General features: G+C 39.0%; 1 non-coding gene across 1 annotated transcript; it reads right to left on the bottom strand.

Annotated features, from left to right (window-relative positions):
- Nucleotides 1-780: 780 nt before the first annotated feature.
- Nucleotides 781-852, bottom strand: TRNAH-GUG (transfer RNA histidin (anticodon GUG)). Its single transcript has one exon. It is a non-coding gene; the product is annotated as a tRNA-His (tRNA).
- Between the last annotated feature and the right edge of the window lie 15095 nt (nucleotides 853-15947).

Genomic DNA, 15947 nt, shown 5'->3' with positions numbered 1-15947 from the left:
ACTGACTGATGTCCCACCAAATGCAAATGCAACAACAGAAAAACTGTTCTTGATCTTGACTTCATATAAAATTAAAGAACCAACTACCAGAAACTCCATTCAGTGGCATGCAAATAATCTGACAAACTGCATAATAATGGGCTTTTTTTAATCCAGTTATTACCAGCTATGTAATTTTGTTGTCATATTGTCATTACAACACAAATTGCCTTTAGTTACAGTAAACTAATAAAATCCATGTGGTTTTAGAAACCATCATTCTGAGAACCTGAGCCCACATTACTCAGTGATGTAGAGCAGATAAGGAAATCCAAAAGGAATCACTGGAATCACTGATGGTGGACCCTCTCATCTGTCACCAGCACAAACTTTCTAACAGCAGTCCTGCCTAGAGAAGTGGGATTTCCACATTTGTCAGTGACCTATTTCCAATAAATTCAGGCTCTTGTATTAGCATACAAATCTAGCAAAGGGGAAAACCAGACTTCATTGCTTGGTCCAGATCTTAAGTAGCTGCTCTTAAAAGATATTACACACTCACTATGCTACTGTATTAATCACAATATCCATCAACTTTTAAATTTTAAAAATAAAAACAAAGATCACATTTGGCAGCATGATTACTGAGCTAATATTTGTGTCACATAAATATTTCAACAAAATATTTCTGTAAAAGCTGCAGTCTCTGGTTACTTTGTTGTCTTACTGTTTGTCATCATTGATAGATAGTTTTTGATAGGCAGCCTCTAATTATATCTCTCCAAAAGATACCCTTTAGTTTGCCGTGACTCGGATTTGAACCGAGGTTGCTGCGGCCACAACGCAGAGTACTAACCACTATACGATCACGGCACGCTATTGGAAGGCTGCACAAATCCCCTTCTTCACCTTAGTGGTCTGTAAAATTTATACAAATGGTGCCACCTACAGTATACAGTAAGTTTTAGCAGCTGCAGTTTCTAAGTATTTTTAAAAGCAATTACACACTATGGTCTTCTGAAAATTACTTCCAGACATTTCTCCCCTTTCCATTAATTGTCCATACTATCACAATTTCCTAAAAATAGGCACAGGAGAGTTACAGAATTATATATCCTTCTCTAGACTCCCCAATTTTTTCAGAGAACACTTTTTTCCTGTTTTATAGATGGAAGGGAAAGCAAAGTCATGGTAGCCCATCCTAGTTACTTTTAATCATACTCAGAAAATAGCTGAGCATTTTTTACACACCTAACTGAGGAGATGTTCTTAGTACCTTTTGCTATTTCTTTTGTTAAATTATTATTATATTTTTAATAAATAAAAATCTTACAAAACAAAGACTTTTTTTGTATTCAGAAGCAAGCTTTGGGAAAAATGTTTCATCTGTCCAGGATCGAATCTCTAGTTAAACAACAAAAACAAAAAAAAAGAAAATCAGAAGACCACCTGACCCCTAAAATAGCCAACAGCTTCATGCAGGAGGTCTGGAAGAAGGAAGACTTGAAGCAGATATCAACCACAGCTCTATCCTCTCATTTTTCAAGGGCATTCTCTACCTTTCAGATCACTAGTTAATGCAGGGGGAATATTTCCCAGTATCTACAGTCCAAACTCTTTCACTGGTTGTTATCATGAGCGGGGGACAAGCCTCAATCTGCTCACCAGTTTCAGCTGAGTACCCTCAGCATCACACCATGGAGTTTTTGCTTTTTGACTCTGCAGTGAATTGGCTGTGTAGCAGTAACACTTGAAAAAAATCACCTTCAGTAAATTTGTGGATGACATGAAACTAGAAGAAGTGACTGACCCACTAGAGGGCCATGCAGCCCCCAGAGAGACCTCAGCAGGCTGCGGAGGTGGGCCATCCTCTCTGACTGCATTTGCAATAAACAGGAAAAGAAAGGGAAGAGAAATTACATTTAAACACTGAGGCAACCCAGTCTTTCACAATGACTAGATTGACTCGATTATAGAGAAGTCATGATTGTCTCTGTTGGGTATGTGTATGTCATTTGGCTAGGTACCTTTCTCAGACAGATTCTACACTGAATCATAGTCATAGATGATTCTGAGCTTCATGTTAATCTATGTACAGCTGAAAGTACTATGAACATTCATTAGACTTTAAGCCCAGGCTGGGATAGCTCTTTAGCAATTCATTAGACAGCTCTTTCAATAGCAAGTAACTTCTCCTCCTCTTCTGTTACTATTGCAAGTGTATCTTTTCAGAATGATCTCTATCCAAAATTTCCTTGCTCAGAGAAGTCACTTGGGGAGCACTATTTTTCTTCAAATGCAACTGTGCTGTAGTGCCTTTCTTTTGTTCTGTGCACCTCAATAATCAGTCAGAAGTATGTGAATGTCCAGTATTTTCCCCTAGCCAATGTCATACCATTGTTCTTAGTGAACAAATCACTCACAGACCTACACTTTTTGCTCTTTCCCATTCTTTTGTCTTTCCTTCCTCCAGTTTTCAAGTTCCTTCCTGATATCCAAAGGCCTAAAATGGATGTAAAACTTAAGGTGTTCTGTCAGAGCAAATAACTGCTTTTAGAAACAGTAAAATGTCAAAGCTGGCGTATCTGTGCCTTGACCTATATAAACATAGACAAATATATATGAACATAGACATTTATAACACAAAAGAGCAAATGACAGAGCTAAGATTCTTGAAGTAGCAAAATTCCATACCATCAACACGACTTATATCTAGTCACAGCTGTGTAATAGGTCTTAGAACACAGCTTCTATGACAGTGATGAGAAAATTGGAGCCACCTGGCAAGCTTCAGCCAGCAGAGCACTCAAGTTAGCACTAAAACAAAGTAAAGGCACCTTTACTACCAAATAGAAAACTTCCAAAGTCTTATAGCAAATGTAATTTCCTACCCTGTTATCCGATACTGCCGATATGCAGCCCAAATCTGCGCTGGCATTTTATACTGGCAGTTTGTGGTGCAAGTGAACGTGTCATCTATTGTTCCCTAATTTTGTAATTTACATCCTCTTGCAAAATTCTCAGCCCACTGAGTATTCATGAGGATTGTATTCCACATACTTGTGGCTGTGAGGTTTCCTTCTTAAATGATTATTGCTCACTAAAACTTTTGCATGCTATTAAAAATAACTGGGAAATTTAACTGGATAATCAAAATGAGCTTTGTTTCTTACCTGATGTGGAGCATGAGCAAGTATTGATCTCTCCCTAATTTAGCTCCTGAATTTGCAAGCTGTCCTCAAGGTTCAGAGTTAATGTCCTATGAGCGGAGAGTGAGTTCCCCGCACCTCCAAAAATAGACTCGAATAGGAAAGGTCTCAGGATGTTCTGTTACTGTCAAACACATGTTCTTCTTAACTATAAACAGCACGTAAGTGTGACTTCCCATTTAACATTCTGCTGTTGGTGAATTAGCTGAGCTGCAGACAGCATCTGAGGGAAGGGTTTTTACTTTTTTTTTTTTTTTTTTCCCACCTTGACACAACAGTACCTCCAACTAAGGGCAGGAGTTTGCTGTGGATGACCAAACACACTGGGAGTTTGGCTGTTAGGCAGTTCTCTAGATCATTCAGTGCCATGCTCCTGTTCTAAACAGAAAAAAAATGCCTCTTAAAAATCCAGGATTTGCCAGTCCTAGCCACTACACTGCATTTTGACTTGCTCTTGATGCTGGTTTCAGCTTTCTATATGGCAACATTTTCTATGCATTTACTGGCGCATGGCAGGTGAGTTTACAGAACATACTCTTTAACAAAGGGAGAAAACACATCTTCCACTCAGCTTAGGGACATATGAACACCAGAGAATAATCAGACAGAAATAATAATGAAAAAGGCAGTTGAACAAATAACACTCAGCTAAAACCTGACAACTTTTTATCACATTAAATGTTGTTAGATCAAGCATGCCTCGGTAGCAGTTTTCAGCTATACACATGAGGCCAGAACCGGTATGTGATCCATCTGTTTATGGTAAGTGCTTTCTAGAAGCACCAAAAGAAGCAGTATGGTTAGAACATGTTAGAACAGGGCCCTCATATCAGCCTGGGAGGTCATGCCTTCAGCTTTCAAATCCCAGGAGCTATTCCAGGGACAAGTTTCACAAACTTTAAGGTATGCTGATCATTATAGGCCTTATATTCCCCCTGCCCCCATCATCATGTGCTGAGTACAGCACATGGCATCCCCCCAATACCAAGGGCATGGCCATCTCATAAATCTTTTTGTTATTACAGGCAGAGCTGCTTTGTATTTTTTCACCATGAGCCATGACGTTTTCTATATGTGTACAGTGGGTAACGTGACGGTGCTGAAATAAACTGCCCTGCAGTCTGTGTATGGGGATTTCCAGCCTAAATTTAAAGACTCTCTTGGATCTCAGCTGGTAGCACCACCCAGCCTAGCTGTTCTGGGCTGCAAGTAGCTGTCAGTATGTGGGATGTGTTGCCTGAAGGGCAAAGCAGTAGCACAGATCCGGGGCAGCCTGTAGCTCCTGCCACACCTCAGAACATGGAGGCTGCTTCTGCCACAAGGGTAAAGGTAAGGATGTCAGCAAAAGAGAGTGAGCATCAAAACTGAAGGCTAACTGCAGGGAGAATGTAGATTCATCAAGGGTAGGTTCAAATCAGATATACACTGTCAGAAATAAATGTCCAAGTAAACCAGAATTCTCACTCAGGAATTTTGGACATTGTGGGCTTCCTCTTTCAGTGCAAGCAGGGAGAACATATTCCCGCATACCAGATCTTCCCCTTTAGTTAGATAATATCCATTCTTTAGATTGAAAATTATTTTTTCATTTGTGAACATTACCATTGGGCTTACAATCATAGAAAAATATGCATTTTCTAAACTTTCCAAACAAGCTAATTCCTAAAGTTCAATTTTGTTTATAAAAATCAACGCCTGTTGCTGACAAAGAGCCCAGAATAGCTGCCCTAACGTCTCTCCTTTTTCCTTATGTCTCAGAATGTGTATTCATGCATTGTCACTCACTCTGTACTTCTCCCCCTCCCTGTTACCCTCTCCTTCCCCATAAACCTTAATTGATTCATATACTTACTTCATCTTGTAAATCAATATTTAATTAGAGGATTACTCAAAATAAGGAGGACTGTGGGGAAGTTATAAATATTATATCAATTTACCTCCCTTTATCATTGTATCTGATGCAATAATATGGTTATTTTCCTCATGTATATGCATCAAAATAGGACATATGCATGGAGGATATATGCAGTCATTTGTTGGGACACAGGAGTGGAGCATAATGTCAGCATTGGTTGGTACAAAGCCCTACGAAATCCATGAAAAAGTCAGGGACCAAAACCAGGATAGAATAGTTTCTTTCCTCCTTGAAGCCCTGATCAGTGGAGATAAAAAGCATTAGTGTAGATGGGCAAAACCATTCCTGGTCTGATTATGATAAACAATTAAACCCCAAGTCATTTGTCAAAGATAAACACCACAACCACCAGATGCAAAACATCAGCAGGCTTCGGACTCACTCAGACAGTTCTTATTAGCCCCCAAAACATAGGTGACTGACTTCAGTGCAGTGGATCACATATTTTCTAGCTTCCTACAGTCAGTGCAAACAGTCTGAGGCATCTGCTCTGCCTCACACGCTTTGTTTTAACTTGAGAAAACCATGTTTGGCTCTCAGGCTGGATACCACATAGGGTTCCACGGCTGGATGATCCAGCAACACAATCTCAGGAATCAATATCTACCCGTCCACAGGCCAGCAGCAGTGCCATGGTCTACATGCCACAGTAGTGCCAAGGATACAAATAAGGACAGCTGTTTCTGGTTACCCTCACCTGAAGCCACTCATCTTCCTAGTAGAAATGGGGTCAGAGAACATGTTCTTAAGCCCTGTAGCTACACAAACATCTTATTATCTTACTTAAATAAGATGTGCTGATCCCTCACTGAAGATCAGAGTATGGAAAGAAGAAAGCATTGCCCATTTGGCAGCAAGGCTGTACCTCTGCAGCGGAGCTGATGCCTAAAAATGTTTTTTGTTTTTTTTTTTAAGTTGATGGCTTTTTCACATGTAGACATGTCCTACATTCCTCTACAAAGATAACTCCTCTTTTCTCCATTACATCATCTTCCCCAGGGTTCTGTATGCTTTATTTGCAATGTGAAACAATAGCAAGACAGAATTATATAAACTGCTGTTTCTCAAAGAACCATAAATAAACAATCATCAGTTTTAATCGGTTCTTTTATTCCTTCTTTTTTTTTTTTAATCATTTTGCCCTAATCCTAAGATATACTCCTTAAAAGAATTGTGTATATATATGTATGTAATTCCTATTCCTAACAAAATACCTATATTTTGTATTTCAATAACATATGATAAGTCATCAACAGATTTTTATGTATATACTGAATTTACAGCAGTGAAGGTGACTGCCGTGAGTGTGAGCACTCCTGTAGTCATTCAGACCATTGTGGAGGAGTTACTTCTTGACAATCCTGCCAAGCATTTTGGCAACAAGGCCAAAACCAAATATTCTCAACAGTCACCAAATGAGACCCCACAAATCACAAGACTGCTTCTAAAATTCAGCTATTATTTTTAATAAATATTTTATGAACTAGAATTTAAGTAAGATTTCAAGGTTTGTCATATATTTATTTCATCTTATATTTCTGTCATAGGGCTGGAGGCAAAACACATAATTTAGAAAATAAATTTACTGCAGCCTGGGTCATGCGCAGTTTTAAATTGTGTTATAAATCAATTGCAAAAAAGCAATTTTTACTTTCAGCATTTGAATTTATCTTCATTAAGGAATCAGAAAATATTTCTCTTCAATTAGAACAAGGATTGGGATATTTTCCTCACTACATAATTTCACTGTTCTGCAGATGAAAAAATAAAATTCATAGCTTGCAAGATTATTAAAAATGCTAGTCATGGAATGACTGAAGAGTTCCTAGGATTTTCTTATAGTTATTACTGTGCTTTACTGACAGAAAGTAGGAAATCTTCTCTTCAGTTCTAAAAGATACTATCTTCCTGCACTTTAAAGTGACTTACATTATTTCTGTTAACAGAGTATCAAGATATCATTTCTGAGCTTCTTCTCTCTCAAAAAGCCACCAAAATTTATTTTCACATAACATATCCTCAAGGTTTACTTACGCCATGTTCAACTTTGAACATTTAAGCTCATTTCTAATATTGTTTGAAGATCAAACAAAGTTTAACCAATCAGTAGTAGATACAGAGGATTTATCTGCAACCATACTATGCTGTTCCTTTAATACCTTTCAGCAACATAAGTGCTTACATCCTAATAGGTTTTTAGCTTAAGATCTAATCATCCACTCTTGAATTAAGATGCTTGAATGAAGCCAACTCATTTGGAACTAAGCACTTTAATGTCAACAGAGACATATGGTATTGAGACTGAATTACAAAGGATCTCTTCTGAGCCATCTATTACGGAAGCAGGACTAAGACCCCAGCATTATTATTAGTTTACTCATTTATTTGCTAGCAAATAATTGAGAGTAAGATCTTCTTAAGAAAGTGGAAATGGTCTAATAATTGCAATCTGATGGTATAGTACATTCCCGTGTGCACTGATTAAATCTCCCCCATCCATAATTTATGACTCTATGCTCATGTGTAAAATCCCTGTTAAACTGAAAGAAACAAAGTAGGCAATGCAACAGCTCCATCCCTGTGACTAACACTCTAAGTTATCAGCTCTAACGTCAAATCATGTAACATTTATTAAGACTTTTAGATATTTTCTCATCCTGGATTATTCAAATCAAAGTATCTGATAGAATGCTTATTTTAACAAGGTGCTTTTATCAACATTTATGGCAATGACTGTCTACCAAAAATAAAGTTAAGAGAAGAGGATTTGTTCTGAAGCTGTTACACTGTCTCTGGTCTCAGCATTCAACTGAGAAAAGTATGCTAGAGTCCTCTTATGCAGTATTGGTGGGAAACATCCTTCTACATGCAAAACAAACAAACAAAAAAACCCAAAACAAACAAACAAAAAAAAACAAACAAACAACCCCCCCCCCACACACACACACACACAAAGAAAAAGATAAAAGAAAATTGCCACATATACCTGAAGGAACATTTTAGAGACAGTCAGTTTGGGTACGGAAGTGTGAAGACAATAGATTCAATCAGTCAGTTTTTAAATGTTTATGAACATATACGTTTACTGCTTTGAAGAGGCTTTGTTTAAATTTCATTGTGTTGCTGAGGTAAAATGCCAAGTTTTGTCGTGTTACCTAGTAAGCTCCTTCTGACAGTTTCTGCAGTGACCTTACTACAGAAGATAGTAAGGTTAGATAATAAGTTAAACTTAGTAAGGTTGCATTATCTTTTTCAGCCACACATTAACAAATGCTTCAGCAGACAGTAGCAGTCTCTCTGAAGTAATCACTATCATATGCATAAATGCTTTCCTACTCTTAACTCAGTAAGGCTGCAATGTACAGTCCAAAAGGCAGAACCTTTGTATCATCACAATAAAAACCCGTTTAATGTGATTTGAGAGGTAAAGAGGTATAGTGAAATTTCAGAAACAATATCCTCCACTCAGCCCCTGTGAAGGGCTGCACAAAATTCTCCTTCCTCCCAGCGGACTGTGCTCATGAATTCACTACCTAGGTCATGCATTAGATGTTTTTTCCAGAGATGTTTGGAACCTGGCAAGATAAAGAGACCTCCTGTGTTTCTCCTTAAAGAGATCTTCCTGTAAAACTTGTTGACCAGCACTGCTTTAAAACTGCTTTATTTTTACTAATAAAAGTGTGCTGTTTATCTAATAGCTGCACAACTCCACTTGTGTTGCTGGAATCTATATAATTAACTAGCAGGGAAGCACAAAAAGCAGTTTGGAAATTGCATGAATTCCCAAAAGCTCTACAGAGAAGAAAGATTCCTCAAAACACTGCTGCAAAGAACAAAGGTTCTTGTTATTACGTAAATGCAGCCACTTTGAAAGTGACATTTTGAATCGTCTGCACTAAAACACAGCATACCTTTGTTAAATCCACCTGAAGAGCTCTCTTTGCTACCCACCCACCGTTTTGCTTTTGTTTTGGTTTGATTGTTGGACTTGGTGCAGTGTACTCTTTTTTACCACTTTAAAGTACATATCCAAGGTGGGTCATGAACTATCAGCTCAGTCTCACTGAGGTTGTAGCAGGGGCCCGGCTGCAGTTAAATGCTGTAGGAGCCAAACCACTAAGCCAAGACCTGTTCTCAAATTATATCCAGCACAAGTCTATGCAGACATACATCCCAGAGAGAAATGTGTCCTTTGGCATGAGTGAAAGGCAGAGCTGACTCTTTCATCAGGAGCAAGGAGGGAAGCAGGGAGCTTGATTTCATGAATCACTCCTCCAGAAATAACTTCGAGAACTTTGGGCAGCTTTGAGCTCATATTTTGTTTTGCTCTCTGTCTTGTGTAGGTATACTCCAAGACTGTGAGGTTCTGAGGGTCACAAGGGTCAGCCCAATAACTTATTGATTATTTCATGGTAATGTGTGTTATTAGATGACATGCTTTTATGCTGAAAATGCAGTGTGTTTGTGGAGGCAGTATTACAGAATCACGGGGGTTGGAAGGGAGCTCTGGAGATCTGTAAGCCCAACCCTCTGCTAAAGCAGGTTCCCTAGAGTATGATACTCTAGAAATATTTAGAGAATAAGATTGACAATATTATCTGGGTGAAAATGGTTACAAATGTGTCATCATGGTGGGGATATATACTGTGCCTAGCATTTCTAGAATTTTAAAATTAACCATGAAAATAGCTGATGTTTTGAGCCATTTTTTTTTTTGCAGATGGCAAACTTTTGGAGGGTTTCCTTCCAAGGACCAGAAAAGTATTTTTTAGTGAATGAAAGAAATATTAGACACAAGGTTATATGAATTCTGATTTGACCATATTCTGTTACTGAACTCATGCACAGAGGCTTCATAACATGTGAAGGAGAAAAGAAGAAAAGCATTTGTACGAATACAGGAACAATCTGTCTTTTAAAAAATAAGTTTATATTTTTTAATGTGCTGATTTTTATGTACTAATTATTTTAGAGGTTATGAGAAAATTAATGCTAAAATAAGGAGGAAGGGAAGAACAGACTTGAGGGGATGCAGGGCAGCTGTGGTTTAGAAATCCACCAGACAGTAATTGCACAGATACCTAAATATACAGGACCTCTCAAATACCCAGAATATGAAACCTTCTGTGGTGTAGAAGGGCATCTTACAGACAGGCTTTTACACGGAAAGCTTTTACACACAGTTCAGCATCACCAGGCAGTGCTTTGTTCACTTGCACTTAGCAGCAGCCCCTCAGGAGCACACACACAGAACATCAGCTTTCATCTGTGAAGAAGGCAAAGGCAAACGGTGGTACCAAGACAACAGTGACCAACTAGGAGCACAGGTTAACTAAGCCACCACCCCATTCACCAGTCTTCTATCAACACCAACTTGCTAGCTTTTATGTAGAAAAATAATAAGAAGTAACAATTTAGAAGATACCAGGCAAAAATGAAAATCCATAAGAACAAGTGCAACATTTGGGCACAGTTTGATTTATTTTTTTTTTTAATCTGTTATTAGTGGGTGATTCACTGAGAGAAATACCACAAATTCTTATAAAATTATCTCGTTCTCAAGTGCAAACCTTTCTTGAAAATACAAAGTAATTCATTGTTCCTTATAAAGACAGGCCCATGAACTTTCTTTTCAACTTATTCTGAAATAGGACTTAATTGTAATGACTAACCCAGCTACTTCCATTCAAAATTAACCACCATAAATTGATACCTTCTATAAATAAAAGCAGACTCTTACTTCTGAGATCAAAATAAAGCCTCAACAGAATAAATGAAAAACTTTGCATAGTGAAAGTACAGTTATGAACGTATTTAAAAGAAACATTATGTGCACTCCATGGCCAACATCCATGATTTTAAAACATTGGTTTCCCGGTCAGTTCTTACAATCAACGTATTTTGTTCCTTGTAAACGGTTGCCAATTCTTTTTGAATTGCAACCAGCTTTTCACGTCTTGCTGCAATTCTGGCGAGTCACCACCTGAGGGACTCTAAGACTCTTTTGTCCTGTAATTGGAAATCACCCACCGCTCACATTATACCTAGTGTTTATGTTTAAAGCTAACAAACAAGCAAGTAGAACTTCTAAAGAAAATAGTTATGTGCTTTCTAACAGAAAAAAAAAAAATGTGCTGCTAACACTATGGAAGATCCTCCAGCTTGAAAATAAAACTATTTGTATTACAAGGCAGGCTGGCTAGAATGTGACAACTTTTGAAAGCAACAAGCTAACACAATGGAAAATATTTTTGTCAGTAAAAATACAGTGGTAAGAATCTTAGCTTTTTCCACCATGTTTCATCAGAAGAGATTTTTATTCTGCTGGCTTGCAATCCACACAGGAGACCTGTAAAACACCCCTTTCTTTTGTTCTGAGTACATAGACATAGACAAAAAGAGCACAGATCTGTGTCACCTATCAGAGGGAGCAATTTATCAAAACAGAGTTTTTGCTGATGTAACATTGAAGATGGTTATACCTGGATGGTTTGGTTATACCTAACCCTACTCCCAGCAGAGATTTGGCAAAGTACATATTTTCCTTGATTTCTCTGTAATCCCGACTGCAGATTTCAATACCAGAAAGCTGTAAGCAAATGAACCCAGTCTTCAGAGTAGAAATATAGGCAATGGGTGTGTAGTAACAACTCTGGGGTCACATGGGAATACTGTCTTCAATCTCAGGAGCAATACAGCCAGTCACAATGTCATTCTAGTGGTGGTGCTCTGCTAGCTGATCAAGTGGGTTGTCATTCAGGGAAAGATATGGAGTTACTTCACTATATGGCAGTAATAATACAGCAAACAAATTCTGTTTATCCCCAACCCTCTGTTCAGGCAACCGAATTTGTCTATAAAATGATATGTTCTTAACCTAATTTTACTTACTGGAAAACAGATCCTAGCGAAAAAAGAGCAACTTACAGTACATACTTATGTGATATAGCTGTCACATAAACAAACAGAGGGACTTGCAGATCTCTCAGTCCCTTTGCACAAGCACGAGTGCACTAGAGGAAAGGCCCTTAGTACAGCTAGTAAAAACTGTTTTTTAAAATTATTTCTACTAATAAGCTGTTCCCTAATTGCACAAGCTTTGTACTGGAGAGTTAATACAGTCTCTACTGCCAAAGCAGGCTCCCTACATGAGCGCTGATATATGTGTATGTGTTTTCATGAGGAGAGGCCACGATAAACTCCCAGAATTTTGGATAAAAAGAATTATATCATACATTTTCTTGGGTTCCTATCTGGGGAAAATACCTCATCAGTATTACAAAAGGAAGCACTACAGATGCTTTGCAGACAACACTCCTTCAAGTTTTGGCAACTAGTAGTGGCAATGGAGCATTACAGTACAGAAAATGAAAAACCAGATGTAACATTGCTTTTAATCATTTACCTATTTGGTTCCATCTGTCTTGTTCAGCCAGTATAGAAGTGGCAAGATATTTGCACTGTCCATGTAATCTGTTCAGCCTGCAGCTCTCATGAGCACCATCTTAACATTTTTATTTGACCATAGAGCCATGTGAACTCAATAATAGTGTTTTGTTGTTGTTGTTGTTGTTGTTGTTTGTTTGCTTTGTCCTAATTATTCTGTGGTTCAGTAAGGAATGTGAAATGTCTCACAGTTAATATATTGCAAGATCAAGCCCTTCCTTTTTCCTGTGGTAAGAAAACAAATATTTCAGTATCACATTCTCTCTCCAAGGAAATTCATTTCACTTCACCATCTCTCCTGTACAGGAAACAATACATTTTCCATTTTTATATTCTCTCCAAGATAGACAACTCCCTTCATGTGAGGTCAAGAGTTTATCCGAGAAGTCTATGGACTGCATCCACACAGGAATTTTTTTCTAAATTTTTTTTTCTAAAGTAATCTCTTTTATGCTGACATTTTGCTGGACAAATTGAGAGTCCTCTGAGTCTTTCCATATTTTTATTTAAAACAAAGTATCCTATTCTCAGTGCTTTCTCACAAAGGTTCTCATTTTATGAAATATATTTCATATGAACTGAGATTATCTTTTTAGCCTCTTCAGTTAAGAACATTTGGAAAGTTAGCTAAAATATTCACAGGACCAAAAATTGCCTTCTCTTTGCTAGAGAGTGATTGGATTCAGAGAATTCTATGAATGTTCACACACAGTTTAGTTTAAAATTTCAATCACTTCTGCCAAACTTTATACTGAACAACTGCAAATATTTGAGGCTTACCAAATCTTGGCAATGCCTCTTTCAAATATTGAATTTCACCAATCATCTTCTGAAGAACTTTACTGCTAGGTGTCAGCCTCTTACCATTCTTACAGATTACCTTCAAAAACCAAAAAATAAGAGAGGATACTGGTGAGTCACCCACAGCTTCCACCAACATTCAATGATGCTACAGTTCTGTAGAACTACGAAGAACAGAAAAATAACTGACTATAATTCCCTATCTCAGATAGGTTACTTGGAAGTTTTATCTCCACCCTTCTCATCTCCTACACAGATGACTAGGAGAACACACATAGCACCTATTTACTATCCAGAGACATAACAATGATAGAATTGTTTGAGTTGTAACAGACCCTTATATATCATCTAGTCCAACTTCTGTGCAATGAACAGGAATGTGTACAGCTAGATAGGTTGCTCAGAGCCTGGTCCTGTCTGATCTTGAATGTCACTGGGTACAGGGCATCCACTACATCTCTGGGCAACCTGTTCAAGTGCCTCACTACTTTTATCATAAACAATTTCTTCCTTATATCCAATCTAAATCTCCCCTCTTTTAGTCTGAAACCATCTCTCCTTGTCCTATCACAAAGGAATACTAAAGAGTCTGTTCGCTTCTTTCCTGTAGCTCCCTTTTAGAAAGGCCGCTATCGGGTCCCCCCAGAGCCTCCCCTTCTCCAGACTGAACAGCCCCGGCTCTCTCATCCTGTCCTCATAGGAGAGGTGTTCCATCCTTTGAATCATTTGTGTGGCCCTCCTCTGGATGTGCTCCAGCAGGTCCACATCTCTCCTGTACTGAGGACTTGTTACAGTTTTATGATTTTCTTCGTTGTTGGTATTCCACAACATAACATCATGTGAGGCATTGGGAGTTAAAGAGTAAATGCTCCAGTTCTGTGGACTGCTAAATTTCTGGGTTCCTGGTTCTTAGAAGAGAAGAACTAAATACCCCAGAGGACTTTGCATTCACGTTTTCCACTCAGAGGGAAAGATACAACTGCACACAAGTCCTGAGACTTCTCTTTTGTTGGCCATCTCAGCAGTGAATGTTCCCTAGCTGTCTGAATTTCAGCTTTAGCATAAGGTCTTTGGTTTTGGACACTCTCTCTCATTTTATTTGATAGCTTCAATTCCAATTATTTTGTACTATATTGTGTTATTTTGCAGTCCAGTATTTTATTTAGTAGATTGGTTTTCCTCCTCAGATTGCTGCTGCCGTTTTGTTTTAAGGTCCATCTCCCTACCCACTCCCTTTCCCTTCTTCCCTTTTCCCAAGCTATGGGCCCGTGGGTCTCTCACCCCATTAGTCATGAAACTGGACTGAACCAGCCAATAAACTGTTGACAGGACTCCACATCTGGATGAAGTACTCCAGGTAAGTTTTCACTAGTGCAGAGCAGAGGGGGAGGATCACCTCCCTCAACCTGCTGGCTACACTTCTTTTGATGCAGCCCAGGATATGGTTGGCTTTCTGGGCTGTGAGGACACACTGCTGGCTCACATCCAGCTTGGAATCCACCAGTACCACCAAGTCCTTTTTGGCATGGCTGCGCTCAATCCTTTCATCCCTCAGCCCATACTGATGGTGGTGGTTGTCATATCCAGGTGCAAGATCTTGCACTTGGTTTTGTAGAACCTCATGAGCTTTTCCTAGGCCTTACTGCTTAAGCTTGTCTAGGTCTGATCAGAATGGCATCCCATCCCTCAGGTGTGTCAACCAAACCACACAACTTGGTGTCATTTATTGGAGGTGTCATCATATAGGGCAAATGACATGAGAAGTGTAACATCAACCAGATGTTTTTTTCTAGTACAAGCACTGCTCTGTTAGCTTTATTACACTCTGTCTATTGAAAGATCTGTGTAAAGCTTACTTTCTCCTCTTACCACAGATAACATCCCTTAAACACAATCTGTCCAGTTACGGAAACACCATTCTTCATTACACCAATGTCTAAGCCACCCACTTCCTTGATGTTCTGGATTTTTAATTCTTATTAAAAGAAGGAAAGAAAGAAAGAAAGAAAGAAAAGAAAGGAAAGGAACTCGGAAGGAACTCAGAAGGAAGGAAGGAACTCGGAAGGAAGGAACTCGGAAGGAAGGAAGGAACTCAGAAGGAAGGAAGGAACTCGGAAGGAACTCGGAAGGAAGGAACTCGGAAGGAAGGAACTCGGAACTCGGAAGGAAGGAAGGAACTCGGAAGGAACTCGGAAGGAAGGAAGGAAGGAACTCGGAAGGAACTCGGAACTCGGAACTCGGAAGGAACTCGGAAGGAAGGAAGGAACTCGGAAGGAAGGAAGGAACTCGGAAGGAAGGAAGGAACTCGGAACTCGGAACTCGGAACTCGGAACTCGGAAGGAAGGAAGGAAGGAAGGAAGGAAGGAAGGAAGGAAGGAAGGAAGGAAGGAAGGAAGGAAGGAAGGAAGGAAGGAAGGAAGGAAGGAAGGAAGGAAGGAAGGAAGGAAGGAAGGAAGGAAGGAAGGAAGGAAGGAAGGAACTCGGAAGGAAGGAACTCGGAAGGAAGGAACTCGGAAGGAAGGAAGGAACTCGGAAGGAAGGAAGGAACTCGGAAGGAACTCGGAAGGAAGGAAGGAACTCGGAAGGAAGGAAGGAAC

Source organism: Cyrtonyx montezumae, unplaced genomic scaffold, assembly GCF_038088225.1.
Source record: "Cyrtonyx montezumae isolate F1298 unplaced genomic scaffold, pur_monq_1.0 scaffold_36, whole genome shotgun sequence".
In the NCBI taxonomy this organism is placed as follows: domain Eukaryota; kingdom Metazoa; phylum Chordata; class Aves; order Galliformes; family Odontophoridae; genus Cyrtonyx; species Cyrtonyx montezumae.
Note: the sequence above shows the minus strand (reverse complement) of the source record. Positions and strands in the feature narration are given on the sequence as shown.